Below are 11,257 nucleotides of genomic sequence, written 5' to 3'. Positions count from 1 at the left end.
TAGGGAAGTGGGGGGCGCTATGGGGGACTTTTGGGATAGCATTGGAAATGTAATTGAGGAAAATATGTAATAAAAATATTAAAAATCAAAAAAAATAGAATTTTCATTTCATGTTTTCCTATAGCAAGGTACTCTTAGACCAGATGGTGGCTTGTTTCACAGATTTGGGGCTATTTTAAGACACTTGGTAGGATGCAGTGGACACTCAATGGTCTTTTTGTGAGGCTAAACAAGTTATTTCTCCTCTTGCTTGTCACCCTTGCTCCCCCAGTGAGGCAGCTGTGCAACATTGATGATGCTTATCTTTCCACTGGCCATGGACTCAGGACTTCTTCCTCCCAGGTCCCTCTGTACAGAAAATGCACCGTCCAGCTTGAGAAATTCTGACAGAGATCAATATGAAGATGAAGTGAGAAATTACATATTCCAAAAGATTCCAAGAAGCTGAAGCCATTGGGTAGATGCTTGGCACTGCAAAAACAGTTGTATCTCTAAATTCCATTGACTGCTAGGCATTTCATTCTCAGCCTTTCCATTTGTAGGGAAAATAAAGGATCTTTTTGCTAGAGGAAGGACTGCCTGTTGCTTATGTATCCCACAGGATACCTCTGCTTTAGGGGTACAGACAAAAGTAACTCCTTAGACAAAGTCTTGGCCTAGGCCCAACTGCTAAGTGACTGATAGAAATGAGATTTGTTGCCTAAAGCTGGACACTGTGTCCTCCTACCTCTGCCTATTATTCTTACAAAACACATAGGGACCGTGGCATATAGTCAGACTGCCTGAATCCTAAAGAAGGCCAGGGAACATGGCAATAAAGCAGTGGTTTTCAACCTGCAGGCTGCAATCCCTTAGGGGTCAAAACTCTCTTGGGACTCCAATGACCCTTTCACATGGGGTTGAATATCAGATATTAACATGGGGATTCATGACAGTAGCACACTTACAGTTATGAAGTTACAGTTATAATAATGTTATGTGAGGGGGTCATCATGACATGAGGAACTATATTAAAGGGTTGCAGCATTAGGAAGGCTGAGAGCCACTGCTTTACTTATTGAGTAGAAAGAACAGAAGAGACTCCAGGAGCTGGGGGATGGGAAAGAGTGGTGTGAACTCTGTCTTCTAAACAGGACATAAACATTTCACCAACTCCCAACAGCCAATGTTACCTGCATAAGACCAGCACAAGATTGGGGCCTCTCAGCACTCCAGAGCAGATGGGGGATGGACTCGATCTGCCCTGCGCTTCCCAGAGCCACCATTGGCAACTGATGGCTGCTGGGAGTGCGTGAGTCATTTTCTTCTGTGCTGTAGCCACTGCTTAGTTACCATGCTCCAGTAAATAACCTCCCACTGTGTAGACAACCCTAATTAAACCCAGTGGGCCACCAAAATCAAAACAAACAAACAAAAATGTCATGCAAAAAAAGAGAGAGACTTGGGAAGAAAGAGTTAAGCAGGAAAGGGAAGGGAAGGGAACAGGGAAGGAAGGATAAAAATGAACAAATTGTATTATGCAGAGTTATTAAATTGTCAAAAGGAAATAAATAAATGGATAAATAAATAAATAAGACAAGAAACAATCTGGGTCCCTGTTCTAGATAGGAAGCCACTGCCCTGCCTCTGGTCTAATTCAAGGCTTCAAAATGACCAGCCATGACAGGATCCCAGTCTTCAGCCCTGCCAAAAACCCAGAGGGAGTTGACAAACAGTGGCATCAATGGACTGGGGAACACAGCAGGGGTCAGGCAAGCTCATTGCCTCTTTATTCTTAAAAACAGCTCAGAAATGTCAGAAGCCATTGGGGGCTCAATCCTCTCTCTAAAAAGTCTCCTGAATTTTATCCTTACTGTGAAGGCTTCAGTGAGTAAAAGAATCCTGTAAAATGCAATTAAATTTCCTTTTCCACATCCTACCAATCATTCAGGTTTTATTTTTATACTCTCTCATAAACATTGGCCTCTTCTTAAACATTGAAAAGTAAAGTTGAAGTTTGATCATTATAAATAATTCATCAACCAATAACTGGGTTCTGAGCTGCATCCCTCAACGTCCCTCCTCCCACTGTGGATGTAGCAAGGCATCAATGAGGAGTGTTCTCAGAAGCACACAGACTGTGTCTCCTGCCAATTTGGGAGTCAGAGCCACCCAGGAAAATTGTTAGTGGCTCTGTTTAATTAGCACTCCTGCCACCTGCAAACAAGTGGTACTAAAAAAGGTGCTGAATTCTTGCCATTGAGAATCCAAAAAAAAGACAGCATCAGTTCCATTCTGAGCCTTAGAATCTAATATTTCACTGACTTAGGCAACCAAGGAGTTATACTTTCATTTTCACACACCCCCATACACAAAATTACTTTTAACAATGAGTTATGCTTCAGAAACTGTCTCTAGAATAAGACCCTTAATCCAATGCTCCTACCATCTCTGATCTGCTAAATCTTCCCCTTCCAAGAAGTCATCCTGACCAGCCTTGCTCTTGGGGAGAGCACCTACTGTGTGTCCAGCACTCCAACCAACACCACTGATCAAAAAGAAAGTAAGTCACAATTGCTAAATTGTTCTCAGGCTACCTTACTGTGCAATGCATCACCAAGGCACATGCCATCCAGTTAAGCTGGAGACCCTGAGTGGCATCAGGTGGTTTGATTGCAATCATTCTCACCCTGCTTATCCATGACCCCCTTGGAGACTCTCTCCCACAACTTAACACTAAGTTATATTTATTGCTAACAAAGTTGTTATTCTAACCCTCAGAATGAGCATGTTGAAAATGTTACTTAGTTGCCTTAATCCCTTGGGTGAATAAGCAGGGTGAGAATGACTCAGGGTGTCCAGCTTAACTGGTTGGCATGAGCCTTGGTGATGCATTGCACAGTAAGGTAGCCAGAGAACAATTTAGCAATCGTGACTTACTTCCTTTTCGATCAGTGGTGTTGGTTGGAGTGCTGGACACACAGTAGGTGCTAAACAAATCTTTATAGATTGATTTAGCCACTGGAAGAACAGTTGGTTAAGTAGGATTTATTAATGCTTTTGATGCCAAGCAGGGTTCATTTTAGTGGAGCACTATATTAGAAAAACAAGTTTGTGATGGAAACGCACACTCCAGCTCGCACAGAGGCTGGCAGCTGCTCTGTTTACACCCACCGTGATGCACGAGACAGATTTCCTGCCACACCTGAAGGTTCTGATGAGGCTTCCACCCTCCCAAGCAACCCATGAGCTCACTCATCAAAGAGACACTGCCCCTAGTCTACATGAGTGTTCCGTAGTCTAAAACAGTTTCTAGTTCTGGGTTCAGAACTGACTGAATAAAGGCAAAACTCAGCATCCACAGAGTCCACTGCAAGGGGAAGATGCCCAGCTAATGGCAAAAGAAACTGCATTGGTATTTTCAGTGGAATGAAAGGAAACAAACAAAACAAACCAACAACAACACCATCACCACCACCACCACCACCACCACCACCACCACCACCACCACCACCACCACAACAACAACAACAACAGAGTAACAGCTTTGGAAGTAAGCAGGCTAAAATTCCACTTTTGTTACCTGCTTGCTGGGTGACTGCAGGAGCTCATCTTACCCTCCCTGGACTTAGCCAGTTGATCATATCAATTCCATAGGTTGCCATGACCAACAAGGTAGCATTAGTAAGAGACAGCAGTCGTCTTGGCATGCAGTAGCCACCAAGTAAATGTTTATGCTGCTGAGGTTGTTGCTCTACATACAAATAAAAAGAAAGGTCCATCCTGCCACCGAAGGTGTATATGTCTCCCTGATCATACTGATAGTGGCTTCCTATAGATAAGAGTAGGGGATTTCCAGAACAAAGCCCTGACCTGCTTGGCTGCACAAAGAATGGCATACACTCCAAGTAGGAAAGGAAATGTTTTAGAAGGTTTCAATGTACTTTCCTGAGGATTATGGGTCCATTCTTTCCTATCCCATCCACTTGATGAGTATGTATTAATCCTGACACTAGAATCCAGCTTATGACTCAGCACAGGAAGGGCTCACTATGGGAACACACACCACAGAGCCAACCAAGAAATCCTCAACGATGACCAGAGAGGTTCCTGTGCAAAACCGTGTAGAGAGATCCATGGCAAATGTGGAGTTTGTCTTAGGGACCACAGAACAGTGGAGTGAACGACCCAAAAGAGATCTACACAGAAGTGACATTTATGATGGCAGGTAAGAGGTCTCTCACACCGCACGAGAGCAAGCCCCTGGATGCACTGGGAGTGCTGGAATGAACTACAGCGATCCAGATGAAATGGAGGCATGAGCAGACCAGGGCTGTTCTCCTCTGCTTTCTATTGAAGTGATAAACACCATAAGCAAAAGAAGCCTGCGGAGGAAAGGGTTTATTTCATCTTACAGCTAACAACCCTCCACCAGGAAGGGAAACCAGGGCAAGATCTCAAGGCAGGAGCATAGAGGCAGACACTGAAAAGACCCTACAGGAATGCAGCTTACTGGCTTCTCCCAGTGGCTTGCTCAGAACCCAGGGCCACCTGCCCAGGGATAGCGCTACTCACAATGGACTGAGTTCTCCAGCATTAATCAAGAAAATCCACCACAGACTTGCCTGGAGGCCAATCTGACAGAGGGATTTTCTCAGTTGAGGGTCTCCTTCTTCCCAAATGACTCTAGCTTGTGTCAGTTGAAAAAAAAAAAAAAACCAGCACAATTGATCTCTTGTCAGTCTGAAACACAAACACACCACCATTAAACCAATAACCTTTTCCTTTGATTTATTCCAAGATCTCCTGCTAATATCACAATGTAAACCTCAGTATGACCATTTTTTAAAAATTTCCAACATTTTAAAAGTCCAAGCTCTCCATAAAAGTCCAATGTCTCTTTTGAAACCCACCACCTCTCAATTGTGGGTTTCTAGAAAATAATAGTTAAAAGAAAAAACCTTAAATACGTTGTTACTACAAGAAGGAAGACTAGGGCATTGTCACAATCAAAGCAAAACCAAACCAAACTGCAACATTGTAAATAACTCAGTTCATCCTGAACACACAATCTTTTGAGCTCCAAATGACTTGGGTAGACCCACGTCTCCAGCTCTGCCACCCACAGCACATGTAGCTTTTCTCCTAGGCTTAAGCCAGTGTGTTCCACATGTGCCACTGTCCTTGGTAGTTATCCCATGACCCTGGCTCGCCACTGTGACTGAGGCTGCACATTCACCAACAGCCTCTCCTGGACTTTCTAAAGGCTCTGACCCCAACACATGCGACAAGACATAGGCTTTCCTACTGATCATCCAGACGCAAGTATTTTCTCAATCAAGGTTCCCTCTTAACAAGTGACTCTAGCTTGTGTCAAGTCAACAGTAACAACTAAAAAATCTAACCAGCCCAAGGGCAGACCTTTGTATGAACAGTAAGCCTCACAGCAAATAGTAGCTAGACATAATTCCACAAAAGATGTGGCTTCTTAAAATCCTATTTGTATACAAGCTCAGATGAAAAGAGGGTAGGGTAAGAAAAATGTGGACATACCCTCTGGGATTCTAATCCATTCAGCTCATCTCTTCCCCCCTGACATTTTGACCCTATTGCTATTACAAAAAAAAAAAAAAAAAAAGCCTTCCTCTGGGTTGGGATTCTATTCTGCTTCTCTTCTCCAGCAATGCTTAGCAAGTCAACTGAGAGAATTTTTCTATCCTCACGTAAAGGAAGCCAAGCAAGGATTCCTGGAGTTCACTGCCCCTTCATTCACTTGAGGACCATTCAAAACAATTGGTCAGAAGCTATACATAGCCAAATTGCCAGGTTTTAACCTATTCAAACCTTGGCCATATTGCCTACAACTATCGTACAGGAAACTGTTCAGAATGTAGCTAGCTGGTGGACTCCTTGTTCACCGCTGGTGAGCACACACAGATCCTCACAGAGGATGGCTTCCCATGGAGCTGGCATGCCTGTAGCTTCGTTTTTCTTCTCTTTGCATCGAATTGCCTGAGATATTGCTTAGGTGTCTATTTTAAACCCCAATCCATCCCTGCCTCTCTTCCCTGCTCTCTACTCTCTTCTGGTACCTCGTTCACCATCTTGCCAACTTAGTATTCAAACCACACCTATATTTCACCTTCAGGTGTAGTTTGAGGACCTCTGGGGGCTGTTTTCCCCCAAACTGCCACCCCATCTCCCTCTGAGGAGCCTCTGTCACTGCCTTAATGTCACTGCCCTGGCTGCCCTGGCTGTCCTGTCATGGGGGTAGATTCCTTTGGGATGCAAACAGTGTGCGTCCCTAGCCTACCTTTCAGGCTTTTGTACACTAAAACTTCATCTGATTCTCCCCCCGCCCCCCAGGAATGCAGTTACTCTAACACCAATGGCCCATCTCCCTGCTGTTTTCTTCCCTCTTCACTGACAGTTCTCCTGCTACCCTCAGCAGATTATTATTATTTATTATTTATCAGTCATGACACTGTACTGTGCTTTCTACAAGATATTAAAGGATACACAACCCCTGCACTGAGTTTACAGCCAAAACAGCAGAGCTGTGGGTCTGACAATCACAGGAGGCCCCTGAGAGAAAAGACCTCTCTGACAAAGTTCTTCCTCCTCCCCTGGCAAAGACATGAGTGGAGCCTAGTAAAGCCTTCCCAGGACAGCCAGCCCAGATCAGCCTTAAAATCCAGCTATGTCCCTCCCCTATTACCCACCCACCCCCGCCCCCAGTTTGAAATAGGCCTCAGTATTTTTGTGAATGGGGTGGAGGAGGTATGGTGAAGAGAAATGAAGAAGGAACCCACCGGCTATAAACTTCAGACTTTAACCTTCAGACTTGCCTGAAAGATGGAGGGGAACTGAGCCACAGGCTTTCCCTCTGAATCTCAAAACAGGTGAGGGGTTCTGTGGGTCTGAGAATAAGAAAACTGACCTGCAGAGTTAGCAACCCAAGGAAGACAGGCACAGAAAAGAAGTGTTCTGGGGAGATGAAAAAGCTCACACCCACGCCAGTAGCCACAGGTCTCCAGCCAAAGTTTCCTCTTAGTGTTCCAGTTAGGGTCTGCGTAGACAGCATGAATAGGAAGAGAGGAAGACTTGGTCAGTGTGGACCTTGGGAGGGTTGGCTGCAGCTGGAGTGTCAAATCAGGCCTGTGTGATCTGAGCAACCCAGGGAGGTCTGTGAAAACAGGAAAGTTCGCATATGCTCAGAAGTCAGGGCAGATGCAAGAAGACACAGGACTGGCGTGGCTCGCGGTGGTCTTTCGGAGATGTGGACGTTCCCTACTCCTTTTCGAGGCTGGAGTGTCATAGGGAGGGCGGAAGCTGAAAGACGATTGGACTTTTCTTTCTCAAACTTTTCCACCAGTTTCCTCAGGTGTTGAGAGCAGCAGGGAAGCTCCCTTCAGTCCGTTTCCTTGAAGCCCGGGCTCTCGGAACCCGGAGGCCATGGCCCAGCAGCCCGGCCATGCGTCGTGAGTCTACCGGCGCGGCCACGGAGCCCGGCGAGCCGGGAATCTTTGCAGGGGGCGGGGGCGGCGGACCAACCATGGACACACCCGCTGGCATTGAGCCTGGGGCCCGGCGCGCGGCTGCAGGGGATCCCTGGGGCCCCGGGAGCCAAGCGCTGAGCCGGGCCGGGGGCGCCCCGCCTCCCCCACCCTCCGCCCCCGCCTACTCGGGCGTCTGTGATTGGCTCCGCCCGTCCCTGGCTGCGCGCCGAAGCCCGCCTCCCTCGCAGCTAAAGCAGACGGTACCCGGAGAGGAGCGAGCCAGAAGGGAGCATGGTCCCCGCGCCGCGGCCGCGCCAATCCCCGCGCCGCCGCCGCCGTCGCCGCTGTCCCTGCCACCGCCGATCTAGCAGCAGCTCTAACCCCGGCTCCGGCTACCCAGCGCACGTCCGCAGCCCCGGTCATTGGCGAGCCTAAGCTCAGCCCCCTCCCGGAGCCCGAGCCCGGAGCCCGGAGCCCGGCGCCCGGAGCCAGCCCCAGCCCCGCGGCCGCCGCGGCTGCGGGGAGAGGGCGGGGGCGATGCTGCCGGAGCCGCCGCCGCTGCCGCCGCCTCGATGAGAGCCGCGCCGCACCGCGCATAGCCGCGCAGGCTGACAGGCAGAAAGACTGACTTCCCTCTCCCGGGCATCCTCCCTGGGCTGCCGGGAGGCGGCGGCGGCGGGGGAGGAGGAGGGAAAAGGGGAGAAGGCGGAGAGCAGGAACGAGAGGAGGTGGACCTGGATCCGTTTCTCTGGGCCAGGACTCGAGCGGCCCCAGCTACCGCTACCCGCCGGCGCCGTCCCCTATCCATCAACCCTCCTGCACCCATCCGCGACCCTGGGCTCTCTGCGCGTCGGGCCGGGGCCGGAGCGGCGCGGCCGCAGGTAAGAGCCGGGTGAGGTTGGGGCTCTTGGGATGCCTAACGGGGCAGAGGGGCGGGAGTGAGGGTTCCCAGGGTCCTGGTAGCTTCTGGGCCAGGCAGGACTTGGGAGTGGGGCCCAGAGCCTGGAACGCTGGGCTCGGCTCTGGCAGTGGCGGCGGCTGGAGCTGGAGCCTCCCGCGTCTGGGCTCGCAAGCCTGCAGAAGCCCTTGCGCCTGCGCTGCTCCGGGGATGGAAAAAAAGGGGGAAAAAAACTTCCTGCCCCCGGGTGTGTTATGCAGGGAATGCCTAGGGGAACTATCGCAGTGGTCGAAGGTGCTAGAAGCAAATACGACACCAGAGTCGGGTAGCGCTGGGCCGGGCCGAGCCGTGTGCGCCCCTCTCCTGGCCACCTCCCCCTGCTCGGCCCAGGGCCCCAGCAGTGCCGGGGGACCCAGAAAGCACTGGAAAGCTGGTCCCCAGGGCGACCGTGTGCCCTGCGGGTTGGGGAGATGCGCGCCTGTGTGCCAAGGGAAGCTAAATGACGGGTTCTGCCACTCGCGTTCTCAGACCCAGCATTTGGGGACCGGGTTTCTTCACTGGATCCCAAGTAACTTTCGAGGTGGAAGAGCTTGAATATCATCTGAATGGAACCCACACAGACCGCGTTGTGACCTCCCCTTCATTCCCTTGACACCTTGTGGTTTCCAGCGGGGTTGGAGGTGGGAGGACAGCTTCAGGGATAAGAAGGGCGGGGAGGTGGTGGCGAGTGGAGAGGGGTTGTTTATGTGTGGGATAGTAGACCGGGAGACACGTAGGTGGGAGTGTGGCCGCGCGCCCAGACTGCCACGGGCCATGCGGGCTGACCGCGGGCTCACGTCCTGGTCTTCGTGGCCTGGAGGCAGGAGGGTTATCTGTGGTCGCGCGCTGGTGCCCTCGCTGGGCAGTGTCGGCCCCAGGCCCTAGGGGAGAGAGGCGTGCTCGCTCCAGCCCAGATCTCGGAACCCGCAGCCCAGTTTCGTTCCGAGGCTGCTCCTGGGGCAGGTTCGGTGTGTGTCGCTTGGGGAAGGTGAAGACGCACTGCCTGCCTGCCTGCGGCTGTTCTCCCAGGAGCCGGCGACTGCAAAGCGCGAGTCTTGGATGCCTGGGTCCGCCTGCTGAGAAGCCCATTCTCTCTCATCGCTGGCCTCTGGAACCGAAAGGCAGCAGCGGTCAGTTGACCGATCTCCCACGGGTCCCCAGGGATGATGGTGGGTGAGAAGCATCCGGTCCTGGTACATGCGCGGCTCTGCGAAGCGTATCCTCTCTCCCTATGGTGTTTGCGAGGCGGCGCGCCTGGGGCAAATCGTGAACGCAGATATTTATGTAGCATTAGGCGAGACCTCTTCGCTGGAGGGACTAGACGTGGAGGATGCCTGGCTGCTGCTGCCGAGAAACTTCCACTCCTCAGTTCTGGGACATTCATGCTCCACCACTGCAGGCTCCAGCCCCTCATCAGCTAAGCAACGCTAGGATTTGGACTCCTCTTGCAGTGACAGATCTGTCCTGGTTACAGCTGTATTTATCCTCATTTCATTCTCTTTAAAGCCATTTGTCTAGTCACTACAGAGTTTCTCCCCTGCCGTGGTCTTACTGCTAACTCAGCCCGGGGAGGGCAGATTTGAGAAATTCTTTCCGTTCAGGATGAGTGATAGCACATTTAATTAGCCTACCTCACTCCTGGCTTTTTAAATTTAAATTAAGGGTGTGGGGGAGGTGGAGAGCTAACTTTCTAATTATTTTTCACTGGGGGGGGTAGTATTTAACAATTGTATAGATTGTTCATACTGACACTTAAAGAAAGCGTATGAGGAAGGACATAATAATTTAAGAGTTCCTTGTCATGCATGTATTTGATAGTCTGCCTGTTCCTACACGTTTGGAGCAGTGAGTCACAGTGTCTATATTCCCATATATTGTTCTGGAGTGCATTGGGTTTATCACATTGCTACAAATTAGGAAATCACTAGCATGTGTGCCCTTAAACCTTATATGAATTTAATAATGTTTAACTTGGCTTATGGGCTGATGCATTTAGCCAATTTTAATAACTTTTCTGCACAGGGATCTTACTAGTCCACAATTAAGAAAAACATTGCCTTTGGTCCAGTCTTCCCATTTCTACCCTAGCTGTGGAAATGAGTAGATCTCCAACTTTCATTTGCAAGCAACAATCCAAACGAAATACCTAAGAGTTTTAGTGAAATAAAATATCCTATGGTAGCCATGGAAACAAATAGATTAAGGCTTATTGGTTTCTACTGTATGTGGTGGGGGTAGGGTCCTAATGTTGGGTCTCTTGAGTTATGTTTCTAATGAATGGTGGTCACACTCCAAATACTCCGTGTGGGAGATAAGCCGTACCAGAACTGTTTTGTGAGGGGTTGATTAGAACAAAGACTAGCAAGGATCCCGAGAGAATGACTTCTGCTCACCGTAGCTCCTCGCATCCAGAACACAAATGCATAAAGCCATTTTTGTTTTGTGTTCTTTCAAGTAGATGAGAATTGAGTCTGTATTTTTTTTTAAGACTGGAAGATGTAGTTTACTTGTAAGCTCTAACTAGAGGAATCCTTAAGTCCAGCCCCTATTTTCTAGGAATAAAGATGTTAAAGTGTAGATGTTGGCGTTGATGGAGTGTGTCACAGTTACTATCCAGACCTGTCAGTCTAAGTGAGGCAAATCATTAGTCTATTCAAATCTTGCCTATTTCAATATTCATACATTTCCATGGTGATCCATTCTGGTTTTGTTTACTTAATCAACCTTATAAATCGTTGGCATCCATTTCAGTTGGGCCATCTTTCCCCCTTCCATTTATCATTTGATTTGGCTTCAGTGCCTTCCTAATTGAAAGCATTCCCCTCTCTCCCTTAACTAGTTT

At 49.2% G+C, this 11,257-nt stretch overlaps 1 protein-coding gene and 1 long non-coding RNA gene across 2 annotated transcripts in view; one reads left to right on the top strand and one right to left on the bottom strand.

The window, feature by feature from the left end:
• Window positions 1–7,734, bottom strand: part of LOC110307248 — a 41,472-nt gene extending 33,738 nt beyond the window's left edge. The window contains exon 1 of the long non-coding RNA XR_003838426.1: window positions 6,920–7,734. This is a non-coding gene — a long non-coding RNA (uncharacterized LOC110307248). The remainder of the gene's footprint in view (window positions 1–6,919) is intronic.
• Window positions 7,735–8,112: 378 nt separating this feature from the next.
• The window catches only part of Klhl29 (kelch like family member 29), a 303,183-nt gene continuing 300,038 nt past the window's right edge, over window positions 8,113–11,257 (top strand). The window contains exon 1 of the mRNA XM_021179297.2: window positions 8,113–8,359. The gene's annotated coding sequence lies outside the window, so the exon portion shown is untranslated. The remainder of the gene's footprint in view (window positions 8,360–11,257) is intronic.

Source organism: Mus caroli, chromosome 12 (assembly GCF_900094665.2).
Source record: "Mus caroli chromosome 12, CAROLI_EIJ_v1.1, whole genome shotgun sequence".
In the NCBI taxonomy this organism is placed as follows: domain Eukaryota; kingdom Metazoa; phylum Chordata; class Mammalia; order Rodentia; family Muridae; genus Mus; species Mus caroli.
Note: the sequence above shows the minus strand (reverse complement) of the source record. Positions and strands in the feature narration are given on the sequence as shown.